At 34.5% G+C, this 27,165-nt stretch overlaps 1 protein-coding gene across 1 annotated transcript in view; it reads left to right on the top strand.

The window, feature by feature from the left end:
• The window catches only part of LOC113515657 (muscarinic acetylcholine receptor gar-2), a 49,612-nt gene continuing 22,447 nt past the window's right edge, over positions 1-27,165 (top strand). The window contains exon 1 of the mRNA XM_031912597.2: positions 1-174. The gene's annotated coding sequence lies outside the window, so the exon portion shown is untranslated. The remainder of the gene's footprint in view (positions 175-27,165) is intronic.

The raw sequence follows: 27,165 nt of genomic DNA on the forward strand, positions 1-27,165 counted from the left end.
CTCAAAGTTTCCGCCCGCCAACCGCGCTCTGCTACTAACCCAGTTTCACACGCTACTTCTGTGCTAACTAAAACTATATAAATGACGTTATATTGAATGTATGGAATTATTGTAACAGTGTATTTTAATTGTTACACAATGTACACGTACCGTGGGTGTTTTCAAAATTGATGGGTGAGTCTGTTTCTATTTTTGTTTGTCGATGTTCGGAAATTTTAATTGATCACGGTGGATTATATAGTCTGTGATTTCGCATCAATTAATTTTGTGAATTAATTAAAATTGAATCCACCGTTGTGGAACACTATGCCTGTTTGTGAGAGCTGAAAGGGAGATAATTGATCACAAATTGAATTTAAAAAGTTTCAACGCTTTTAAAAAGAAGTTTTACATATAAAATACTAAGTAAATTGTACAACTTTTAAATTACGAAAATCTGAGTACGTTTATGACTGTACTTTATAAGGGCTCCCGTTGTCTGAGTATGATACCGAATTAAAAGTTAAAAAGTATTTTGTTAAAAAAATTGCAATAAAAAAAATATTTAAATTCTACCACAATTGTAGAGATTAAAAATGATTAATAAATATATAATAAAAACTGACAATCGAGGGGAAAGAAAATGATGCCCTTATACAGGTAAATGTAGGCTAGGACGACCCCCACTAGACTGAGCGATGTCTACAAATATATTGTGAGAAATCGGTTGATAGTTGACGACTAAAATCATGATGATAAAAAAATATATTTATTTTTAATAAAACTAAAAATACTCAATGCATATTGTATATAATTGTAAAAGAATATTTACACAATATGCATATAAATTTAAAATATATAAATAAACAATATTCCTAATAAAAAAAAATATACAAACTAAACTCTCATAATTGACTGTGTGGTCCCAACATAGAATGGGCTACCCCTTCCTATCCCGTGGGAGTCGTAAGAGCCGACTAAGGGAAGGTGAGGGATGGACAGCAGCGTCCCACTTAAAACATCTTCAAAGCCTAACTGCGGTTGCCAACCCGCCTGCCAAGCGTAGAAACTACTGGCAAAACCCTCCAAGGGGAGACTTATGTTCAGCAGTTGACAGTTAAAGGCTGATATGATGATGATGATGACGATGATGAAAATCTCGTAATAACATAATAATATTAAAAAAAAAATATTGTAATATGAAAATCATGTTTCAATAATTAATAAGTAAATAAAAAATTTCGAACCAGACAAAATTTTAAAATAAATTGGAAACCATCTCTTTGTGTTCTCTTTACATATAAATTTAACATAGATTCATTTACTATATGTATTTTGAAATATAAAACAGCTTTAAATATTGAAGTTCCACAATGACAGACAAAGGGATGTGGGGGAAGTGATATTAGTAATGCGGACTGCCGTTGCTAGCAATATACCCCGTCAGGTCGACCTCCACATGATCCCTCCCGGAAACCATCGTGCTGAATTCCAGATCTATTCATCACGATGGGCTAACTGACATGCCTTTTCATTCTCACCTATCATCCCTCACTGGTACTTAGCCAATGTGCACCGTAAGCGCGAGCGCGGTTACCATTCCATCATCATCTATTAAAAAAAAAGCAAAGGAATGTTCGTAAATGTCTTACATTGTCCATTACAACAAGTAAATTTTCCTCGTAAATACACAGACTACAAAAGTGGCAAATTTTATGAACCAATTTTAATTAAACTTCTACGAGACCAATTTGAAAGTATGTGTATATCCTTTATAAACACAAAAGATTCTGCTTACAAATGACGGAATTTTGAAATAACGATCGTAAAAAATACAATAGAATGGAGAACCTTTTACTTTTTTGATAACGGTTAAAAATATATGAACGTAGAACTAGGAGTTGCGTAATTATCTAAAAGTGCATTTAGAGTCGTGACAAATAGTTTTCTGCGCTAAAATAAAAGGAACTTAACATGAGAATAATCCCTATCAAATATAAAAAGAACAGTGAAAATCGGTTAAAAATTGACAACGTAATCACTTACGTAACTAACTACTTTTTTTATGCAACTTAGAATGGCAAACAAGCTGACGGCGCGCCTGATGGAAAGTGGTAACCGTCGCCTACAGACATGAGCAGTACCATGGACGTAACAGAGTATACTGTTTCACCCATGATACTCCCCATGCGTTTCCATTCCTGAGAACCCAGGTGTTATTCCTCTGTACACCACCCATTCTTCAAACCGAAACACAGTCATGCAAACACAACTGCTTTACGGTTAAAACACAAATGGGACAGAGACACCCAAGCAAACGACTTGTACAAAATCTCCCCCTGATATATCTATAGTTTATATTTTTTTTACAAGTTTACTAATATAATCTTTTTGAGCAAACATTTATTATATCTATCTATAGCGATAAAAAACATTTTAACCAAATTGAGAAAATTTTGACAAAGTCGCTTAAAAATAATAACTAGATAAAAGATAAAATTGTACGTATTGTGATTTGTAAGTATATCGATACGTACGTGTATTTATTTATTTGCAACAATTTTCAATTTTTTCACCGCATAATTAAATTTCTGTTTTGCCAAAGGTTGACTGGGAGAAAATGCTATATAGTATTAAGTCCGCCTTTTGTACCAAACATTTCTTTGTAATGTGGTCAATAAAGAATAAATAAATAAATAAATAAGTTTTTAACTGTTACTTTTTATCTTCTCTATATTTATATTGATTTATTCGACCGATTTGACTAAAGTGAGCCTTCGTTTAAAATTACACCAACTCCAACACAGATACTATTTTCTCCAATAGAGCTTTATTTTAACGATTCATTAATACTTTATTAATCCTTACTAATTTTATAAATCTGAAAATGAGTTTGTTAAATCGTAACATCTTAACCAATTACTATAAAATTTGGTACACACATAATACTTTTTTTTTACACAACTTAGAATAGCAAACAAGCTGACGGCCCACCTGATGGAAAGTGGTAACCGTCGCCTATAGACATGAGCAGTACTATGGACATAACAGAGTATACTGTTTCGCCCATGATACCCTCCATGCGTTGCCATTTCTAAGGACTCAGATGTTATTCCTGAAATACATGGGATAGATAAGGATATAGATTCATCATCATCATCATTTCAGACATTATCATACGCCATATCCCACCCTTCAAACCGAAACACAGCCATGCAAACACAACTGCTTCACGGTAGAAACACGAATGGGACAGAGGTAATTGACTTTTGTACAAAGTCTCCCTCTGGTATTTATAGACAAGGATAGCGCCATGGGTATTACAGAAAATCTATAGCACCCATTGTACGTCTCATGTGGTACTATTCCTAAGAAATAAAGTTATATATATATACCGTCGTATTGTAAAAAATAGTAAATTTAATTTCTCATAAAGTATATATTTTATTTTCTATAAAACACTTAAAAAGTAATTGCTTGTATATCCATTAACACATAAAAGTTATATTGTTTGCCTTCGTTCAAAGCTAAAAAAAAACTTCTCGTTAGTAATTAGTCAAGATGACAGATTTACGGATTTCTCTTGCCAGCCACAAAAAGTTCAATTTAAGAAAATAAATAAAATTTATACCTAGTGTTTATACTTAGTTAATGAGTAAATCATTAACTAGATACACTAAGAGATGATGTTCGAGCGTTGAATTTTTATGTTCTTTTTTTCGTACAAATCGTCATAGTCGTAGAATACTGACGGATCTTTATATGTAATCTTTGTCAGATCCGTCAGTATTCTACGACTATGACGAAATGGGAAATTTTGCAATAAAAATAAACGTCATCATGTCATCATCATATCATCTTTTAACTGTCTACTGCTGAGCATAGGTCTTCGTTAGGAGATTTTGCCAATAGTTGCCACGCTTGGCAGGTGGCTTGGCAACCACAGTTTTTTTTAATGGATCATAATGGTACGGTAACCCCGTCTGCGCTATCTGTATACAATGGCGGGGCACCAGTGATAGATGTCTGATAAGGATGAAAGCAGGTCAGAGAGCCCATTCTGACAAATTCAACTAGAATTAGCCACGATGGTTTCCAGGGAGAACCACGTGGAGGTCGACCTGACAGGGTATATTGCTAGTAATGGAGCTATTTGACTCCATTACTAACAATCCCTTTCCCCCCTGGCAACCACAGTTAGCCATTGTTGATGTTTTAAGAGGGACGCTGCTGCTCATTCCTCAATTATTAAGTTACCTTAGTCGCCTCTTATGGCACCCATGATAAAGAAAGAAGTAACCTATTCTATGCCGAAACCATATGACCCAAATAAATTGTACATATACATAATTTCAAATTATTTTTTTACAACAAAAAATTGAGTTCCACAAAAAAAACCGACTTTAATTGTAGCAAAACCAGTTATTTCGATTTAAAAACTAAATTACTAAGCCTAAGATATATAACTAAGATTTTGATAAAATTATTGTGGGACCAATCTCGTAATATATTCTTTCAAATAATAAATAAAATTTTCCAAATCAGTTTACAACTGACAGAGATATGTGGTAATAAGCATTAAAAGAAAACAATCGAATTGAGATACGTTTATTTTTAAAGTTGTTAGAAATTCGACCTCAATCGAAAAAAGTTCGAGCACGTGACGCAGCAGGCAAGAGTTAGTCGTATATAAATTAATAAACAATCCAATATACAAACTGGTGCTCACAAAAGAATGTTTTACGAGGTTTCGCTTTGTCTTCGCAGCGAAGAACTATAATAGAAAATATCGCTGCGTTTCTAACAATGAGTTTTCATTAAAAGTAATGTGCCAAGTACAGTATCGCACCTATTATACACGCCTAATATAAACGAGCCTTACTCCAACAAATAATAAATTAAACTAGTGTTTATTTACAACTTTGCTCTCATAACTGGGGTTTTTTTTTTGATGGGTGAAAATGGTATGGTATCCCCGCCTGCGCTAACGGGATGCGCTGGCGGAGCACCAGTGAAGGGTGATAGATGAGAATGAAAACAGGCCAGTTAGCCTATCATGATGAATTCGTCAGGAATTAACCATGATAGTTTCTAGGGAGAACCGCGAGGTCGACCTGGCTGGGTATATTGCTAGCAATAGGATTCTCAGTCTCCATTACTAACAATCCCTTTCCCCCCTCATATCTGGGGTGTAAAATCATTTTATCGTTAAAAATACACATTATACTTTGATGTATTAGGTACATATAACTACCAATTTAATTTACGTGTATTTTGGCCGAGAAAACTCGACTAGTTTCGGGACCATTCGGGACCATTCAGTATTCTTAATCTTGAGCGAGTATGACGCGAAAGGTCCTGAAACTAGTTGGAATGGAGAAGTAAGATTCTTGAGTGGTGACCCCATACAGGTAAGTGCAGGGTAAGACGACCCCACAATAATTGGAGTGATAACTTCAAATGTTTTACAGGAAGTTAGTAGATGAAGGTGACTCAGGACCGTACCTTATGGCAGTCTATGGGGGAGGCTTATGTTCACCAGTGGACGGATAATGGTTGTTGGTAATATGATGATGATGATGATGATAATGGGATATAAAGTAGTTTACATATATCTCCATCTCAAATACTAAATACATATGTACCAAATATGGCAAATAATTTGGGTTGTTACCGCACTGAAGGGTAACAAAGAAAGAAACGTACTTACATATTTATAATAACTACATAGTAAAGCCAAATAGCAATTTTTAAGAGACTTCAAAAATAATGGTTCTCATCTCGGTTACTTTTTTTTATGTTTTATACAACTTTTTTTATACAACTTAGAATGGCAAACAAGCTGATGGCCCACCTGATGGATATAACAGAGTATACTGTTCCACCCATGATACCCCCATGCGTTACCAATCCTGAGGACTCAGGTGTTATTCCTCTGTACCCTGTAAATTCACGCCATATCTCAGCCTTCAAACCGAAACACAGCCATGCAAACACAACTGTTTTACGTTTAAAACACGAATGTGACAGAAGTACCCAAGCAAACGACTTTTGTACAAAGTCTCCCTCTATTTTACCTCATAAGTCCGTCAGTTTTACATCTATGTATTTAAAAAAATATTTTTTATCTAAAAGGTTACCCTTACAGTTTGGTCATATGTATATTTTATTAAAATCGATTCAAGAGTTTAGTTTTTAAATCATAATAACTTAGTTTATCACAATTACCAGAGGGAGACTTTGTACAAAAGTCGATTGCTTGGGTACGTCTGTCCCATTCGTGTTTCAACCGTGAAGCAGTTGTGTTTGCATGGCTGTGTTTCGGTTTGAAGGCTGAGATATGGCGTGAATTTACTGGGTACAGAGGAATAACACCTGAGTCCTCAGGAATGGCAACGCATGGCGGGTAACACGGGCGAAACAGTATACTCTGTAATGTCCATGGTACTGCTCATGTTTATAGGCGACGGTTACCACTTTCCACCAGGTGGGCCGTCACCTTGTTTGCCATTCTAAGTTGTATAAAAAAAAAATTAAGGTCAGTTTATTTTATGGAACACAACCGTCAATTGTCGAGTCGTATAATTGTCTTTCGTCTCTTTTTTAATTGACATCAATTAAGAAAAGATTTTAAATTGATTGGATAGCATTATAAATGACGTCCAGAAGTAGTCCCCCTAGATGAGGCAAAAACGATAGACAAAATCGTTTCGATCAGCGCTCACATGAGAAAGAAAAAGACAACGCATGTTGCCATCTCATTCTACCTTATGAACTCGCTGTCCATAACGATTCTGTCAATAGATTCGTTACAATCTAACTTTGTTTAGAGGGGCTGGTGCTCAATTTGTGTTGTATTGTAAAATCACACACATATGTATATACACATACAGGGATCTCCTACAGTCAACCTTGGAGCAGCTAAAAGAAAACTATTGAATTATTATTTGTTTGGTTTTTTGTATGTATATTTTTGATAAAATTATACCGATAGTACAATTTTAATTCTCTTTGGTTTTTAAATTATTTAATTATTTACTTTATTTATATATGTAATATAATTTAAAGTATATTAAATAATAAAAAATAATAAAAATTAGTTTATTCATCTCCACAAATTACAATGTATAGATTATTTACTTTATATAAAATAAAAGTATCTTAATTTGTGGGAGATCTGGAGCCCAAACTAAGTCGTAACTTGTATCTTAGACACCAGGTCCCCCCCAATAAAGTATTGACAATTCAAAGTAAAAGGTAGTTGCGTGGAGTAAAAATAAAAATAAAAATACACAATTACACAATATCTTCACAAAGCATTTAATAAAAGAAAAATCATTTCAATGAATATTTTTTATTCATTAATTTATGTCCACACACACTCAGGTACTATATGAAGATTTTTTTTTATAAGCGAATAAAATTTGTTGTACAGATATTAAATAAAAGATATTCTTTTCCTATTAAAAAAGTACTCTTAGTAATTAAAAATGAGTCAAAATGAACAAAGATACTACGCTATATAACATGTATGGATGTAACATGCATATATATACACAACATGTATGTATGTACATAACATGTATGTAAGTAACATGTATGCGTGTAACATGTGTACATAAAATGCACTCAAATTTACCTTTTCACTGAATTTATAGCAAAACGGCTATAAATCGTGTGAAATATGTCACATTTTTCGATATTCATATATCAATATACAGATACGGAGTCACATTTTCGTGCGAAACATTATTTTTTCCAATAACATTGACCATTTTATATACAACTAAAATGGCCATGTTATTGTTCCAGTATTTCACTAGAGGAAATATATTCCAAAGGGTCACATAACAAATAGCGGTGACCCCACGAAATAGATTCGATCCGAACCCAGTCGGTATCAGTACATTTCTCATCTTGATTATCTCTTGTGGATGTTTGGAATCTTTTATCGTACAGACGTACAGATTAAGCACAGAGATGATGTTCAGATAATTTTGACTTGACTGTGTAGGATGAGAGTTGTACAATTTAATCGTAGAATGTTTTGAAACAAATCTATTTATTTATTTAAAGGAACACCAACAGCATATTGCATTATAACACATATAACAAACATTAAATATAATACAATATTAATGCACATGCCTATTAAAGGTATTCACATCTATGTTTATTATCACAAATTGTATAATATATTATAGACGCATTCCGGCTTTCCGGGTAGGTAGATTTTTTTTACAAATACAGCTTATCTTGCTCTTTAATATTGTATTTTTTTTTTTAGGTAATGGAATTTTTAAAATCGGTTAAATATTTTTTTTAATTTTATCAATTATAAACAAAAGAAATAAAATCTTTGCTGCTTTTAATGTTTCTGTTTTTAAGATTTTACTACTAGGTTCAGATGTTAATATTGTGGAAAAGAACTTGAAAAAAAATCAACAAAAAAATTTTTATACAACAGATATATACAAATGAAGGTTTAAGAAAATTTTTACTACGTGACACTTTTTTTTACAGTATATTAAACTAAACATATGTCAACATATAAATTGAAGAAATTTTAAGTACTTTAATTATTACATTTTAATTTTTTTAATATGTTGTTATATATGTATATAACAACATATATACAACATATTAAAAAAAATTAAAATAAAATATAAATAAATAATTAAAAATTTTAAATAATTTAAATAAAATAAACACATGTTTATAATTCTTATGTTACTTCTATAGAACGCTATAATCTCATGCGGTATTTGGTAACTTTCATCATCTCTATTGTATTGGCACTAGCGTATTAAAACGAGCCACATTAAGTGCCAACTTGTTGATTTCCGTAATCCTGCCTGTTCTTTGCTACTTGTTGATGCACTGAAACGGTATCAATGTAAAGTTTAGCAGAATTTTATAAGAATTGGAATATTGGAATATAACAAACAAAGCAAGTGACTCACTTTATGTAAAGTGGCAATTCTAACTTATAATAATTTATCAATGTAAAGTTTGTCACTATAAATTTTACATTCTTTTTACACTTACAAACTCAACTTTTGTTTGGCAAAAGCAACAGCTGAGTTTCTTCTCCGTCTTTCTCAGCTCAAATGGTATTTCGAACTGGGCGGTTTATTCATTAAAAAAAAAAAAACTATTATAATAATGTTTATACATAAGTTTATTTGTTGTTTATTTATAAGTTTAAACAATATAAATATCATGATCTATTTTATTATTATTATTTCAGTCGTTAACTGTCCACTGCTGAACATAGGAGTTTTGCCAGTAGTTGCCACACTTGGCAGGTGGATTGGTAACAGTCAGTCTTATATATATATATATATATATATATATATATATATATATATATATATATATATATATATATATATATATATATATATATATATATATATATAGGCAATATAATGTAGGCAACTTTTTGACATGAATAATATTATTTGCACACTCAATAAAAGTCGGAAACTACTAAATAGTTTAGTTTTAAGAACAAAATAACTAGTTTTATCATATTTGTATCCCCGGTTGTTTTTGTGACATATCCCCATGTATTTACTATGTGATTGATTCATTAAAATTCATTCATTCCTCACCAATATTGCCATGTTGGTAAAATCCAAAATGTAATCTCACCATCCATGGTTACCAGTACATTACCGATTTTCAAAGAATATGTGCAAGTCTGTAAGCCCTGTGGAAAGAAGCCGGTTTATTCAATCAATCAGTCAATCCCGCTTTCTCAAGCAGTAATCGATTGCTGAGCAATTTGTTACGCGTCTCTTGTTTCCTCAGCTCACAATCTAAGGTAAAAGGTACTATTTATTGCGTATAGCAATCACGTGTAGGTATAAAAGCAACTCGTATCTTACTTTCTACGTTATTAATGAATGTCCATAACAAACTTCAACGTACAAGACGCTCAAAGTACGCTGTGTCATAAATATCTGTCAGATGGGACAATGATTCCTTTTTGGTGATGCCCAATCCGAGCTTAGAGGACACAATTCGTTCGTGTTCTACGCCTAAACCCTCAATTCAATAGGGATGTCTTTATAACAAATGATCAAGTAAACGAAAATTCTAAAATAATCCCTTATTATACTAAGGGTAGGTGATATACAACAATATCTATATTTTTTTTATACAACTTAGAATGGCAAACAAGCTGACGGTCCACCTGATGGAAAGTGGTAACCGTCGCCTATAGACATGAGCAGTACTATGGACATAACAGCACTCAGATGTTATTCCTCTGTACCTAATATATTAACGCCATATCTCACCCCTCAAACCGAAACACAGCCATGCAAACAGCTGCTTCACGGTTGAAACATGAATTACAGTGTACAATCTCTATATATTACAGTGTACAATATCTATATATATGGGTCCTATAAAGAATATCAACATCATATCAGCCAGATTACTGTCCTATCCTATTATATATATATATATATATATATATATATATATATATATATATATATATATATATATATATATATATATATATATATATATATATATATATATATATATATATATGTTTCTTCGGTTCTTATTATCGAATACATCACGATAAGTACCAACAAATTGAATTTTTAAGTTCGTTCGAATACTAAAACTGTTTCAAACCAATGCAATGCAATCTAGTGCGTTAAGGTATGTAATAAACTGCTTACATCATCTCCCCAAGTTTCCATCATCACATCAATGTAATAATACTCTTGTGTGTTTGTGTAAGCAAAGTTACAATTGCTAGCGGACCAACTCTCCTCTCTTGAGTAGCTAAATTATTAAGTTTAATGGAACAAGTTTTGGTATTTAACATTTATAACTGGAAATTATTACATACATGACTGTTGACCTTGTGGGTTAACATCAAACGATGACTATTTAAACTGAATTTCAACTAAATCTCCACATTGTACTCAATTCATTTGTTACTACAAATCACTATTAATAATACCACAAAACAAACATAATTACCACAAATCTTAATTTAAATCTGAAAGATATATTCTAGCTAGTATATACACATTACATCACGTCACATTAGAAACCTCTAAATTTATCAATGTTTCTCTACAATATCGTGCATGTATTATACATATAAACCTTCCTCTTGAATCACTTTATCTATTAAAAGAAACCGCTTTAAAATCCATTGCGTAGTTTTAAAGATTTAAGCATACATAAGGACGGACAGACAGCGACAGCGACTTTGTTTTATACTATGTAGTAATATCAAGGAAAATTACTAAGACTAACAAATTTTCGAGCAACCCCTATTTTTTTTTTTTTGCAATTTGATCTTGATTAATGTTATACCGATTGTTCAGGATGAAATATGGTACTAATGTCATAAATGTGAAAGTTTGAGATGATTGTATATTAGTGACCCGATACCAGAAGCACAAAAGATCCGGATTGATCGACGTTCAACGACTAAGCTGACTCCATACCCAATACCAGAGGGAGACTTTGTACAAAAGTTGTTTGCTTGGACGCCTCTGTCCCATTCGTGTTTCAACCGTGAAGCAGTTCTGTTTGCATGACTGTATTTCGGTTTGAAGGGTGGGATATGGCAGTGAGTTTACAGGGTACAGAGTAATAATATCTCAGTCCTAAGGAATAGTAACGCGTGCAGAGTATCATGGGTGAAACAGTATACTCTGTTATGTCCATGGTACTGCTCCTGTCTATAGGCGATGGTTATCACTTTCCATTAGGTAGACCGTCAGCTTGTTTGCCATTCTAAGTTGTATAAAAAAATTTAACGCCTAAATTGTTAAATGGAATATGGTACATAGATAACTATATTTTCATTTACTATCATTTAATTATTATTATCAATATAATTAACAATAGACTGAAAAAATACATAACAATTACATTAAATAATTAAATATTTTTTTTTTCTACCTACACCTTTCAATTAATATATTATGTATCTGTCAATATCATACTAGCTGTCAACAGTCAAAAGTATAAGGCTAGGACCACAAGCACTGTTCTTAATCTATGATTATAATGTACATGAAATAGGGTGACTGAGATATTTATTGTGTTACATTCATTTTCACTTATTATTTTTTACTCTAAATAATGTGCGTAATTTTAATTCAACTTTTATATTGTATCTACATAACTTTCCACTGATGGGTAGATATAGCAACCTTGTAGCATTTGCATTTTTTTTCTGTTTTTTTTTTTAAGTTTTTATTTTCTTTTGTTGATTTATTATTTTTTTTTATTATAATTTATATTATTATTTTTGTTGCACACAAATATGAATGATGAACTTGACGAAAGTTACCATACAATCTTCTCAGCTACAGATGATAGTTATCACAGTGTTTCTACATCTTTAGATGAAATCTTACAAACTAAATTCTTGGACGTTCCTAACAATTTCAATGTCTTACATATTAACGCGCAGAGCATACCAGCACATTATCCTGACATGTTAACGTCTTTCAATGTAAAAAATATCCACGCTATTCTTGTCTCCGAGACATGGTTGAAGCCATGTCTCCCTTCCCCTTCATACTCTTTACCAGGGTTTAATTTAATTCGCAACGATTGTACTGGCAAGGGTGGTGGTGGTGTTGCTATTTATCTTCGTTCCCATATTCCCTATAATATAGTTTGCTCTTCAAATAGTCTTGATCCTTCAAAGGAAGCCGAATATCTTTTTATTGAAGTCTCCCTCTCTCACTCCAAAGTTTTACTAGGAGTTTTTTATAGTCCGTCTTCCACTATTAATTATTTTTTTCCTTTAGAAAATCTTCTAGAAAACATAATTCCCTCTTATGAACACACAATTATTATGGGAGACTTCAATACTTGTCTCCTTAAAAATGACTATCGATCAAATTGCCTCATGAAAGTAGTTGACGCCTGCAATCTCGATATTTTACCGCTTCAAGCTACCCATTTTTTCCCTAATTGCTTACCTTCTTTACTTGATCTTATCATAGTTTCCTCTCCTTTTCTCGTCGCAAAGCATGGCCAATGTACTGCTGATGCATTCTCTTGTCACGATCTCATTTTTCTTTCTTTCAAAACCCGTCCCCCAAAACATAAACACAAAATCCTTATGCAGCGTAACTTCGGAGCCATAGATATTGATCTTCTGCGAAGGGAAGTACTGGATCTGGACTGGGCATTAGTTCATAGTGCCAATACTGTTGATGATCAGATCGTAATATTTAATAATCTCATCACTGAGGTTTACGACCGTCATGCGCCTGTCCGTCCAGTGCGTGTTAGACATCTACCTGCACCTTGGTTGACAGATGAAATTAAAACCATTCAGGCGAAAAAGAACAGAGCCAAGTCTAAATTTAAATCTGATCCCACAAAATATCGTGAACAGTATATACGTGTTAGAAATCACTGTAATAAGGTGTGTAGAGAAGCTCAACGACGCCACTTTCATAAATCTGTCGAAAATGGCAACCCAACCAAAGTTTGGAAATTTCTGAAGTCGGTGGGGATTGGTAAGAACCAAAGTTATGGCTCCCAAAATATTAATATTAACAGCCTTAATAGGCATTTCTGCTCTTCCGCTGTTATTGATAACACCACTAAAACAAACACGATTAATTACCTTTTTTCTATTCCAATCCCTGACTATTCGCCTTTTTTCTTTACTCCAGTTGCGGACTGTGATGTTGAGAAGAGCCTGCTAGCTATTACTTCTAATGCTGTGGGGTCAGATGACATAAGTCGTACTATGATCCTTCCCATTCTTGACATTGTCCTTCCCATTATTACATTGGTTTTCAATAATTCCTTGTCCTCGGGAGTTTTCCCTTCTGTCTGGAAAAACGCACATATACTTCCTCTCCCTAAAAAACCCAATCCAACATCTTTTTCAGACTTCCGTCCAATTTCCATTCTTCCATTTCTTTCTAAAGCTCTCGAGCGACTTGTCCATCAACAACTAAATGAATTCCTATCCAAGAATGATCTTTTTAATCCCTTCCAATCAGGTTTCCGTGCCGGTCATAGTACGACTACTGCTCTTGTCAAAATCACCGACGATATCCGTCATGGTATGGAAAACTCACAGCTTACGGTTTTAACATTGTTAGACCTAAGTAATGCTTTTAATACTGTCGATTTTGATATATTATTAGGAAGATTGCGTTCTCTCAACATATCTCCAGCCGTAATCGAGTGGTTTCAAAGTTACCTGAATGGGCGCCAGCAACGCATTCGTACTGAAGATAGCTCTTCATCATGGTGTCGCACGCTAGCTGGTGTACCTCAGGGTGGCGTCTTATCTCCTTTACTTTTTTCGTTATTTATTAACACCATCACTATTCAACTTCGCTCTTCCTACCACCTTTATGCAGATGATCTTCAAATTTACTCACACGCTCCATTTCATGAGTTAGACTCTGCGATATATTCAATAAACAAAGATCTGGCACACATTTCGAGCTGGTGTAAATCATTTGGATTAACTGTAAACCCTAATAAAACGCAGGCTATTATTATCGGGAGCCCCAACTATATTTCAAGAATTTGCTGGGAAAATCTGCCTAATATAATGTTCGACGGGATATCTGTGGACTATAAAGATTTTGTAAAGGATCTCGGAATATATCTTGACAGAACGCTATCCTGGAGCACCCAAATAACAGAGATTAGTAGGAGGGTCTTTGCGATTGTGGGCTCACTCAGAAGATTACGTAATTTTTTACCTATGGCCACTAGAGTTGCGCTTGCTCACTCCCTTGTCCTTCCTGTCCTTGACTATGCTGATACCTGCTACATTGATCTCACCGAAGACCAACTTAATAAACTTGAGCGTCTCCAAAACCTGTGTATTAGATTTATATTTGGACTTCGTAAATACGACCACATCTCTAATTTTCGCACTCAGCTCAAGTGGCTCCCAATACGTCGACGCCGAGATTGGCATATATTATCTCTTCTTTATTCCATTCTATTCAATCCTCTTACACCTCACTATCTTAAAGAGCGATTTATATTTCTCGGTGAAGTTCAGAGTCACGCTTCGCGTACCTCAAATAGTCTCCGTTTAAAAACCCCAGCACATACCTCCGTGTACTACACCAAATCCTTTTCCGTTCAGGCAGTGCGCCTATGGAACTCGCTGTCACCGTCTATACAGAGTGCGCAATCCTTGGCTTCGTTTAAAGGACAAGTCAAATCACATTTTCTTTCACTGTAGTTACTCTTTTCCACTCCTTTGTAATTTTTGGACTAGATTTGTCATATTTCCTTGTGTGTGCTATGTATGTATTTATATGTGTATGTTTATGTATTTTGTATGTATGTTATATGTGTATATGTATGTATATATATATGTATGTGTATGTGTATGTATGTATGTATATATATTGTTATAGTAAGTAGTTTAATAAATTATATGTATTTGATATTTTTGTGCATTACATGTTTTTGTATTTTGTGCACGAAAATTGTTGATTCACTCTTGCGCCACCTGCCCTTTTCTATCTGTTCTCCCTTAACTAAAGGTTGTCTGTAAGAGATTGCCCTAGCGATAAGACCGCCTTTTGTACCTTTATGTGTATATTTAAATCTGTATTTATGTTACTGTATTTCATTTGAATTATTCACTTGTCATTGTATATTTTTATTTATGGTGCAATAAAGAGTTAAATAAATAAATAATAAATAATTTCATCACCATCATCATTTCAGTCATTATCTGTCCACTGCTGGACATAGACACAAGCCTCCCATAGACTGCCATAATTAAATAATTTACCAACCAAAAAAGCAGGGTCAGCTAGTATATATATATATATATATATATATATATATATATATATATATATATATATATATATATATTTTATATATATTTTAATAAACTAGTTACTTCAGGCAATGCCGGAAGATACCTCGTTTGGAAGTAAAACGGGTGTCGCAAAACGTGCACGAACCAAATGGCAGTCGAAGATTGATGACCAATATGGAAGGTTGTGGAACTTCTGGTAGTTATAGTGGTGGTCATTCTTCTAGTGTTGGCAGTCACACACGTACTAATGGTAGCGGAATTAAATAAAATATTTCTAATCATATAATAGGGACAAATATTGTTTATAAATAATATAACAGCACGTTTCTATAACATGATATTTCATTGTGATTGATTGGATCTTATTTATAAACATGAAGTAATGAACAGAGGTTTCAGTTACTCTAGATACACAAGACATAATAAATCATTCAATCTGGTTAGAAGAATGATATGGCTAAGAAAAACAAAGGCTTTTTTTATAATGGATGATAATGGAATGGTAACCCCTCCTGCGCGTAACGGTATAAACTGGCTGTGCACCAGTGAGGGATGATAGGTGAGAATAGAAAGGCAGGCCAGTTAGCCCACCGTGATAAATACATCTTGAACTCAGCACGATGGTTTTCAGGGAAGACGACGTGGAGGTCGATCTGACAGGGTATATTGCTAGCAATGGGACTAATAGTCCACATTACTGACAATCCTTTCCCTTTAAACAAAGGACTGTTGATAGAGTTTATTACTTTCTTTTTTTAGATTTGATAATAAAATGGTAACCCTACCTGCGCTATAGGTATATGCTGGCGGGGCACCAGTGAAAAATAACAAATGAGAATGACAACAGGTCAGTTTGTCCAAAGAAAGTTGTTAAGTCGTGATAATTTAGAAAAATAAAGATTATTTACATAAAAGTCGTCATATCCAAACATACAAACGTCATATATACGTACAAACTTTCATATTTATAATATTAGTATGTATTTTGTTTTCCAAAGTAGTTTCTTTCATGTACAATCACGCTTTAAAATCAACTTCCAACAGCAGTATATCTGAACCGATACGACATTGTAACCTTAAAGAAAAGAGCATATTCCTTTTTAAAAGGCCAGCAGCACACCTGCAAAGCCTCTGGTGTTGCGGGTACTCATATGCGGTGGTTGTCACTTACCCTGTGTTATAAAAAAAACATTATGTGAGCCGCATGCTCGTTTGCCCCCTGTGTTATAAAAAAAAAATAACAATGAGCATGTATTTTATTTAAATAATAAGTATATAGTTACGATTGTGCGACTGAATGTGCGCAACGCTCGATAACATTTTCATGTGAGGGCAGCACCTGTCACCGCCATAGTTGCGTCCAACAATAAATTGGATATCCTTGGACACTTTACGTAAACTGACATGTTACGAGCTTCGATGATGGCTCTTTTATGTTAGTAACATGTTTGTTTAGAAACACAACTGAACAGAATAAATGAAAGTTAAATGAATTATCATTTAAGAATATTAATAAAAAAACGAGTCAATTAATTAGATAATTAGCTGACAATAAGTTAACCCGTTTTTGAGGCTTGATGCTCTATCTATGTATATAATGTAAGTATACCACATTTTATAAGTGAATTTAATTTAAATAAAATACACAGTAAAATGGTTATCATGTAATTTACTGTGATCATTGATGTTTAAAAATATCACTCATGGATTGCTATTCAACTTTCATTCATTAAAAAACATTTATTCAAATGCAACAGCTATGTTTCTTGCTCGTTTTTCTCAGCTGAACTTACATTTCGAACGGGACGGTAGATTCATAAAAAAAAAAAATAACTATTCAGAAATGTTTATTATTAAGTTTACTTAAATAATCGTCATCATTTCATCCATTATCCGTCCACTGCTGGACATAGGCCTACCCCATAGACTACCATATAGAACGGTCCTGAGCCACCTGCATCCACTGACTCCCTGCAATGCATTTCAGGTCGTCACTCCATCTAGTGGGAGGTCGTCCTTCACTGAGTTTACCCGGACTCGGTCGCCACAATTACTTGGATATAAGTTATTTATTATTATTATTCCTCGTAACTAAGATGTTAAACGTTTATATAGTTATATTAACATATCCCTTGCTTCAAACCGAAACACAATTAACTTGCATTAATTGCCTTAATTAATTATCAATAATTAATGTAATTCTAGACAGCTTATGTTCAGTGCATCGAATATATCATGGGAAGTGTTGTGAGAAATTGTCGAGTTTGGAACCCGCCACTAAATTTCACCGCTGTACAATCCGCAACAAACGAAAGTTTTATCCCAACCATCTGAATAAAGTGACAGTCTTCCACCGTAAGTTTTTTAAAACAGTTCTTCCAGGCATGACCTCACTTTAGAATTAAGTCCCAGCAGTGGCAATTGCGAACCGATACGATATCATAATCTTTAAGCATATTCTTTTTTAAAAGGCCGGCGGCACACCTGCAATTCCTGATGCAATTCATGATGTTGCAGGTACTCACACCTACACTCACAGGTTGTAAAAGACTTTTACATTAGGCAAATTTATTTTTTGTGTTATTGATTAAGTAGCATGTAAAATGTAAAAGTTTTAGGTGAACCTTACTAAATAAATAAATTAATACTCATAGGTAGCGGTAGTCACTTACCATCTAGTGAGTCTCAAACTCGTTTGCGCCGTGTTTAAAAAAAAAACAAAATATTTAACTGTATCCTATGTTTGTTCTACTTACTACTTTGTGTTTGTTATACCATGAAAAATACCCACGTTCAATATTTTTAAATTTAGAATCTAAATAATCAAATCGCATATAATTGTACTGCAAATACAGTCTATCAAAATTTTTCCTCCAAACTTCATAATTAGGGAACGAGATTATCCTGCCATTTGAATATAGCAAAATATTAGGCACTTTCTTCCACGCACAACTATTCTTTGGAATCAACTTCCAGCAGCAGTATTTCCGAACCGATACGACAACATAACCTTCGAGAAAAGAGTATATTCCTTTTTAAAAGGCCGGCAGCACACCTGCAATGCCGCTGGTGTTGTGGGTGATCATGGGCGGCGGTAGTCACTTACCGTCAGGTGAGCCGCATGCTCGTTTGCCCCCTGTGTTGTAAAAAAAAAAACTTCAAAAATACTCGTGTCCACAACACACATACAAATCACAAAATCTTAAACAGTGTATTCTCTGAAATAACATTAGATAAAATCTTTGTAAGCTGTGACCAATTCTCATGTTTGAGCGTAATCGGATTTACCTCGTGTCTCTGTTCTCAACAATTACTCTGTCCACCTGTTGTTGTCTTAGCGGCCCTTGTGGATCCCATATAATAAAGATCTTTTGAATTTCTCTTTGCAATGTAAATAAATGAATGTGTTTAAATTATTTTTTTAAATCGATATGTGATTTACATTTCTTTATTTATTCTTTCGTACACATTAAAATATGCATATTTAAATAGATATATAAACACTTTATTTGAGTCATCTATACACGTAAATTAACAATCAAATAAGTTACAGTTAAAGAATAAGAACAAAATACAAAAGATAAAATACAAAATATGTTTTCGCCATGTGTGCCGCAGTGACCTAAATAGGCCACAACTCAGTGATAGTTTTGTTTAAAAGCAAAACACAGATTTTCAGTTGTAGTCTAAAATCAGGCTACACGAACGCGTGCAACGAACTCAGAGTATCGCATATAATAATGCATAAATAATATACATATACATATACATATACATATACATATACATATACATATACATATACATATACATATACATATACATATACATATACCTATACATATACATATACATATACATATACATATACATATACATATACATATACATATACATATACATATACATATACATATACATATACATATACATATACATATACATATACATATACATATACATATACGAGCCACCGTTTCCTTTTCTAAGGATATCGTAAGAGGCGACTACTAAGAGAACTCAAGTCGAGGGATGGGCAGCAGCGACCACCTTAAAATATCACCAAAAACCAAACTGCAATTTCCTACCCACCCAACGGGACAATTACTGTCAAATCCCCCTCCCCCCCCCCTCCCTTTATGGGAGAGCCCTATAAATATATTTTAAATTAATTAAAAAATAATACATTGCTTATAACCGTTTCGATATACCTTTATGACCAATAGTCCTGTCCCTTTATAATTTTGTATTCAATTACTTGGTGGCACATATGGCCTCAGCTCAGCTCAGCAGTATAAATCAAAATGTAATTACTTTTTCTTTCAAATTCTGCGGTACTTACTAAACGAGGCAATAACATAAATCCAACCAGCGATGTAACAACGATACGAATTTTGTACACGTATGTCAAACACATACATACATTTACATGCAATACACATACATTTTTTAACCGAATTAGAAGGAACTTAGCTCTTAGGTATATTCTCAACCGACTTCAAGAAGAAGAAGAATAAATAAATGTTTCATTCTTAATTACATTTAGAGACTATTTCTATGATAATTTCAACAAAACTTGGCGACATTATCACTGAGTTGTATTGAAATTGACTTTTCAATAGTTACTCACTACCCGTCGAGTACAATTAATGACTAGCTCTTTATTTCCTATTACGATAACGTGATATTTATTAGTATTCATAAATCTGATCAGTATCAGTTAATAAACATAGTTTTGGAACTATGGCTGTATTTATTATACCATTAATATTATGGTTAGTGTCTTATCATAAGTCAATTTACTAGTTACTTACTCGCTGCATGTTTCACCAGAGGGAGACTTTGTACAAAAGTCGTTTGCTTGAGCACCTCTGTCCCATTCGTGTTTCTACCGTGAAGCAGTTGTGTTTGCATGGCTGTGTTTAGGTTTGAAGGATGAGATATGGCAGTGAATTTACAGGGTACAGAGGAATAAAATCTGAGTCCTCAGGAATGGCAACGCATGGCGGATATCATGGGCGAAACAGTATACTCTGTTACGTCCATGGTACTGCTCATGTTTATAGACGACGGTTACCACTCTCCATCAGGTGGGCCGTCAGCTTGTTTGCCATTCTAAGTTGTATAAAAAAAAGTTTTATGGTTTATCATTATCATCATCATTTCATCCATCATCTGTCCACTGCTGGACATAGGTCTTTCCCATAGGCTGTCATAAGGAACAGTTCTAAGCTATCTGCATGCTTATGGTTTATAAGTGATTGGGATTAATGCAATCGTTTAAACAAAGTATGATAATTTATCTGACATTTATCTGATATTCACGCCACATCTTTTCATCCAAAACACCTCAGAGTTTGGAGACGAAGGTCTATAACCAGTGCGTGTTGCCAGTGATAACTTACGGAACCGGGGGGTAAGGGATTGTTAGTAATGGGGTCAAATAGCCCTATTACTAGCAATATACCCTGTCAGGTCGACCTCCACGTGGTTCCCCCTGGAAACTATCGTGACTAACTCTAGTTCAGTTCGTCAGGGTGGGCTAACTGACCTACTTTCATCTTCATCTGTCATCCCTCACTGGTGCCCCGCCAGTGTATACCAATAGCGCAGACGGGGTTACCATACCATAATCACCCATTAAGAAAACTTACGGAACCGAAACGTGGGCCTACACGATTGCCCGTATACAAAAGCTACAAGTTACTCAGCAGGCTATGGAGAGGACTAAGCTCGGAGTCTCTTTGCGTGATAGAATCCGAAACGAGGATATCCGCAAAAGAACCAAAATAACCGACATAACCCGAAGGATAAGTAAGCTGAAGTGGCAATGGGCTGGTCACTTAGCTCAAAGAACCGATAACCGATAAGGAAGAAAGGTTCTTGAGTGACGAACCCGTACAGGCAAACGCAGTATAGGACGACCCCCCTAACTAAGTGGAGTGACGACCTGCATTGCAGGGAGTCAGTGGATGCAGGTGGCTCAGGACTCGAAGTCAGGGGACAAAGGTAGTATACTGATGTGAAACAATATCACATATAGTAACGACCTGACCTTTCGTTGGGAGTTCAACACCTTTTTTAATTTAGAACCGGCTTTCCGGTAGCAAGCCCGTGCAATGAAGTTTTAATTTTTTTTTTATTTATACTGGCCTTAGATTTATTAATACCAACTAAACAATGCCTCAAGAATAAAAACAGAATGCAAAATATTGACATTATTAAATCATTTTTAATTATTTCTATGTGGCTTAATCCTTAAGTTAATTTTTATATAACTTGGAAACTAACTGCTGCGAACTGCGAAATTGGGATCTATCCCACCATCGCTAACAGAACAGAATAGCAGCATGGCGGAATACACTGCGTCTTCCATAATAGACATCATATTTAAAGTTTTTACACATGATATTTTATGTATATCATATGTAAAAACCAAAAAAGTGTGATTCTCGGTTGTATTATTTTTTTATAATAACAATAATAAATTTATTTGTTAGAATATGGTACAACAAGATGACGGTAGTAAATAAATTTCCATAATATTTTGCTGTTTCCAGCGTACCCGTAGATATATTTATAAAGCGATTTGGAATAATTTTTTACATGTAAGGATGTAGTTTGAGATTGGTTAAAAACAATTATCAAAATTCGTTCAGATATTCGATTTGAAATAAAAATAACTGATTTTGTTACAATTAAAACCTGTTTTTTTATTAAAGTCGATTTATAATATATAGGGGTTTTTTTTGATGGGTGAAAATGGTATGGTAACCCGCCTGCGCTAACGGGATACGCTAGCGGAACACCAGTGAAGGGTGATAGATGAGAATGAAAACAGGCCAGTTAGCCCATCATGATGAATTCATCAGGAATTAACCATGGTAGCTTCCAGGGGGAACCGCGAGGAGGTCGACCTGGTTGGGTATATTGCTAGCAATAAGATTCTCAGTCTCCATTACTAACAATCCCTTTCCCTCCAATATATAGGGTTAACTCTCTTGTTGATACTATATTAATTTTCTCACCACTGAAGTTACAAATTTGGAAGAATAAATCAACATCTGCTCATAATTAGCGAAGATATCATGAAACATTCATACAATTGCCGTCTGGTCCCGGCATAGAATGGGCCACTCGTTCCTTTCCTGAAGCGATTTAGGAAATTTAATTTCAATCGTCGAGGTATCGAGCAGCAGCATTTCTCTTAAAACATTACCAAAGCCTGACTGCGGTTGCCAACCGTGGCAACTACTGGCAAACCTCTCCTTTATGAGAGCGGCATATAATCAGTAGTTAACAATACAAAAAAAAATACAATATAATTTAGAATTTAATTTTTGTAAGTTGCCTAACACGAGATAATTTTTAACGATATCACATTTTTTAAGCCAATGTCAGAATATGAGTATGCATAATGAAAGCTAAAATGAGGTTTTGCTTACTCGGTGCCTGGCAACGACAGACATATATATATATATATATAATAGTCTCTGGTACTAAGTCCTTAAGTATATGAAAATCAAGCGCTCTACATTAATCTACATATATGATATTACATGTATTATATTACTCTGTACTCAGTCTATGTACATCTTGTATGAAGAACTTAATACTACTATCTTTTCTTACAAAGTTTCTCTTTATTTTCTAGTAAAAAGTAAGTTTACGAATTTAATATTTTACGCTGTTTCGATGTGGTGCGTTCGGAAACTATTAATGTAAAAATAAAGTTTTTTTTTTATACCATTGAAGTGGCAAACAAGCATACGGCCCACCTGATGGCAAGTGGCTACCGTAGCCTATGAACACCTGCAATACCAGAGGCATCACGCGTGCGTTGCCGACCCTAAAGAAACTTCTTTACCCCCTTTTGAAGAACCCCATGCTGTAGTCTCTTGGGAAAACCCCGGCACGGAGCTCATTCCACAACCTGAGTGTTCGTGGGAGGAAACATCTCTGAAACCGCGCAGTACGCGACCATTGAGGCTGTAGGACATGAGGATGAACTCCCTGTCGATGGCGAGCCGCACGATGGTAGAAAGTGGCTGTGGGCATCATATTGAACAATTCCTCTGAGTACAATCCATTGTACAGGCGGTAGAACACGCAGATATATTTTAGGGATATAAGTATACAAATAAATATAAGAAATAGGATTCTCAAAAAAAAAATATTTAGGAGTCAAATATTTTAATGTAATAACTGCTGGTTTCATTTATGTGTAGTTAAGTCTTAGCGAGCCGAAGTGCGCAGTAAGGCTCGCGCTCGCGTCACAGCCGCTCACGATTAAGGGTCTCGAATGTTCTCGAAACTAGGCAAGCTTTCTCGAACTAATTACACGTAAGTTATACTGATAGTTATTATATTAAAATACAATGTGTACTAACGAAACTTTTAACAATAATATGTCAAATATGATAAAAGATCGTAAAAAATAAACGGTATTTTTTTTTAAATAATGATTAATCCAATTTTATTTTACTTTCTAAATAAATAAACCTCGTACTTTCCTTAATTTTTTTATACACTGGGATAAAAATAAAACAACTTTTATTCGAACTTTATTATATATATATATTTATTATTCATTTATATACTCGTATACATCTCGCTGGAGCTGTACATATATAGCAACAGCTGAGGCGGCCCCTATTACCAGCAACATTAATTGTTTTTTTTTTCTTTTTGTTGTTTTAATTTTTTATTTTCTTAATACTGGTAATAAAGGTTTTATCTATCTATTTTTTTCTATTATTTTATAATATCAATAGAATACATATTATACACCGTGTGGTCCCAGTATAAAATGGGCCACTCCATGCTTTCCCGTATGTCGTAAGAAGAGACTAAGAGAAACTCAATAATCGAGAGATAGGCAGCAGCATGCCTCTTAAAACATCACCACCAAAGACTAACTTCGGTCAATCCAATCCAATCCGCCTGCCAAGCGTGGCAACTACTGGCAAACCCCCTTTATGGGAAAGATCTATATTCAGCAGGACAGTTAACGGCTGATATGATGAAACTCATCATCAGCATGGTCTTCTCAAGAACTGCCAATTATAAGGGACAGACGAGATAAGGGAAACGGGACGAACCCCATGACCTTGGCATTCTTCTCCGGAGACTACAGCCTCCGGGTAGCAGGGTTTTAAGCGGACATACACGGATCTTGTATGTATGTCGGCACAGAAACCGCAACTAATAACACATACACAAAATACATAAAATACACATACACTACACATGTCTTGTTTTATTAAAACACGTATCCATACATATCTATGCTATCAAGTACAAGTTAATCTCTGCTCTCACTATTATACATTTGGCCAATCTGTATGCAAATTGAGTTAGAACTTTTCCATATAACATTCTGTTTTATTGTAATTGGCCACCGTTTGGTGTATGAATATTTTATCATACTGTATATTCTTTTTTTTTTTTTTTTATACAACTTAGAATGGCAAACAAGCTGACGGCCCACCTGATGGAAAGTGGTAACCGTCGCCTATAGACATGAGCAGTACCATGGACATAACAGAGTATACTGTTTCGCCCATGATACCCCCCATGCGTTGCTATTCCTGAGGACCCAGATGTTATTCCTCTGTACCCAATAAATTCACACCATATCCCACCCTTCAAACCGAAACATAGCCATGCAAACACAACTGCTTCACGGTTGAAACACGAATGGGACAGAGGTACACAAGCAATCGACTTTTGTACAAAGTCTCCCTCTGGTATTCTACTAAAAGTCTAAAGTATGTTTCCTTAATACGCTGTCTAGGACTAGGTATCTTCTTCAAAAATCCACAGCCACTGTTAGCGTTGGGCACTTGTTTAATCATTCATCATCGTCATTTCAGCCATTATCCGTCCACTGCTGGACATTACCCTCTCCCATAGACCGCCATAAAGAACGGTCCTGAGCCACCTGCATCCACTGACTTCCAGCAATACATTTCAGGTCGTCATTCCATCTAGTGGGGGGTCGACCCACACTGCGTTTACCCGTACGCGTTCGTTACTCAAAAAAATTTCTTCCCCATCGGTCGTCGGTTCTTCGAGCTATGTGACCAGTCCATTGCCACTTCAGCTTGCTTATCCTTCGGGCTATGTCGGTTATTTTCGTTCTTTTGCGGATATCCTCGTTTCGGATTCTATTACGCAAAGAGACTGCGTTTAATATATAAAAAAAAAAATATGCTCCACACCGAAGTTATTTATTTAATATTTTTTACACAGTGTTCTATTATTAACTTATTTAGTTTACACTGCACTTTTAACTTATTTGAAAGTACACTTGACTCGCGACGCGCGAGGCCCTAGGTTCAGGGTGTCATTAAGCCCGGATGACAAATCTAACTAGTTAATTTTACTGGCCAGACGAGCATAAACCAGGTCCGTAGCTAGGCAGCAATTTGGCTAGCTAAATTACAACTGCCTGATTTAGGATTTGTATGCGTTTATATAGGCATAACACTGTTGATTTAAATGGAAATAAATGATATATTCAGCAATAATGTGTCATGTAGACATATTATTGCTGACGCAAAGGGAGGTTCCGTACGATTTTTTAAAAACATTCTTTCATACATACTTTGCCCTGACTTATAGTTTGTATGGCACTTCATCAGTTTAGAAATTAACTCTCTTTGTATAATGGTGGAAATTTCCATCATAACATTGAATGCTCGAAAATTATATATAAGAACAAGTTCACTTTAAGTTGATCGTGTCTGGATACCTTTTTAATGTTCATTACAGGAAAATAAAATATAGCTGTTAAATTTATTTTATTAACTATTTTTCCTTTTATTTTGAACATGAATTATATCACCTTGATTTATTTCACCAATAAAAAAAATAGTACAAGAAATTTTAGATTTAGGCTCATGGTTCAAAAAGAATCCGCGCAAAATCGAATATCACACCCCAGCGAATACCTTTTTATGAAGTTACATTGAAACAGTCTATAATATATTTTGTGATATAAAATAAGTAAGAGATTAAGTATGTTTCAAAACCTATGTGTTAGAAAATTGACAGGTACTGTCAAACACTACAGACGTTACGTATCGTACAGCCGTCCGTTGGGAACTAGAACTAGAGCGATTAATCATTGTAGTTAGAACATTCCAGAGCCTTAAAGGCACAAGTCTTACCCACACTCCCAGAGAGTTTATAAAAAGACGTCTCAGACTTAGTTCCATTTGTATTTGTACTAAACCGCAACTGTATTTGCAAGGTTACAAGATTCTGTTTAGGTTTAAATGGTAAAATCATCATCATCACCGCCATCATTACATCAGTCCACTGTCCACTGCTGAACATAGGCCTCACCTATA

The sequence above is a fragment of the Galleria mellonella genome, unplaced genomic scaffold (assembly GCF_026898425.1).
Source record: "Galleria mellonella isolate WM207_F2 unplaced genomic scaffold, CSIRO_AGI_GalMel_v1 utg37, whole genome shotgun sequence".
NCBI classification, from domain to species: domain Eukaryota; kingdom Metazoa; phylum Arthropoda; class Insecta; order Lepidoptera; family Pyralidae; genus Galleria; species Galleria mellonella.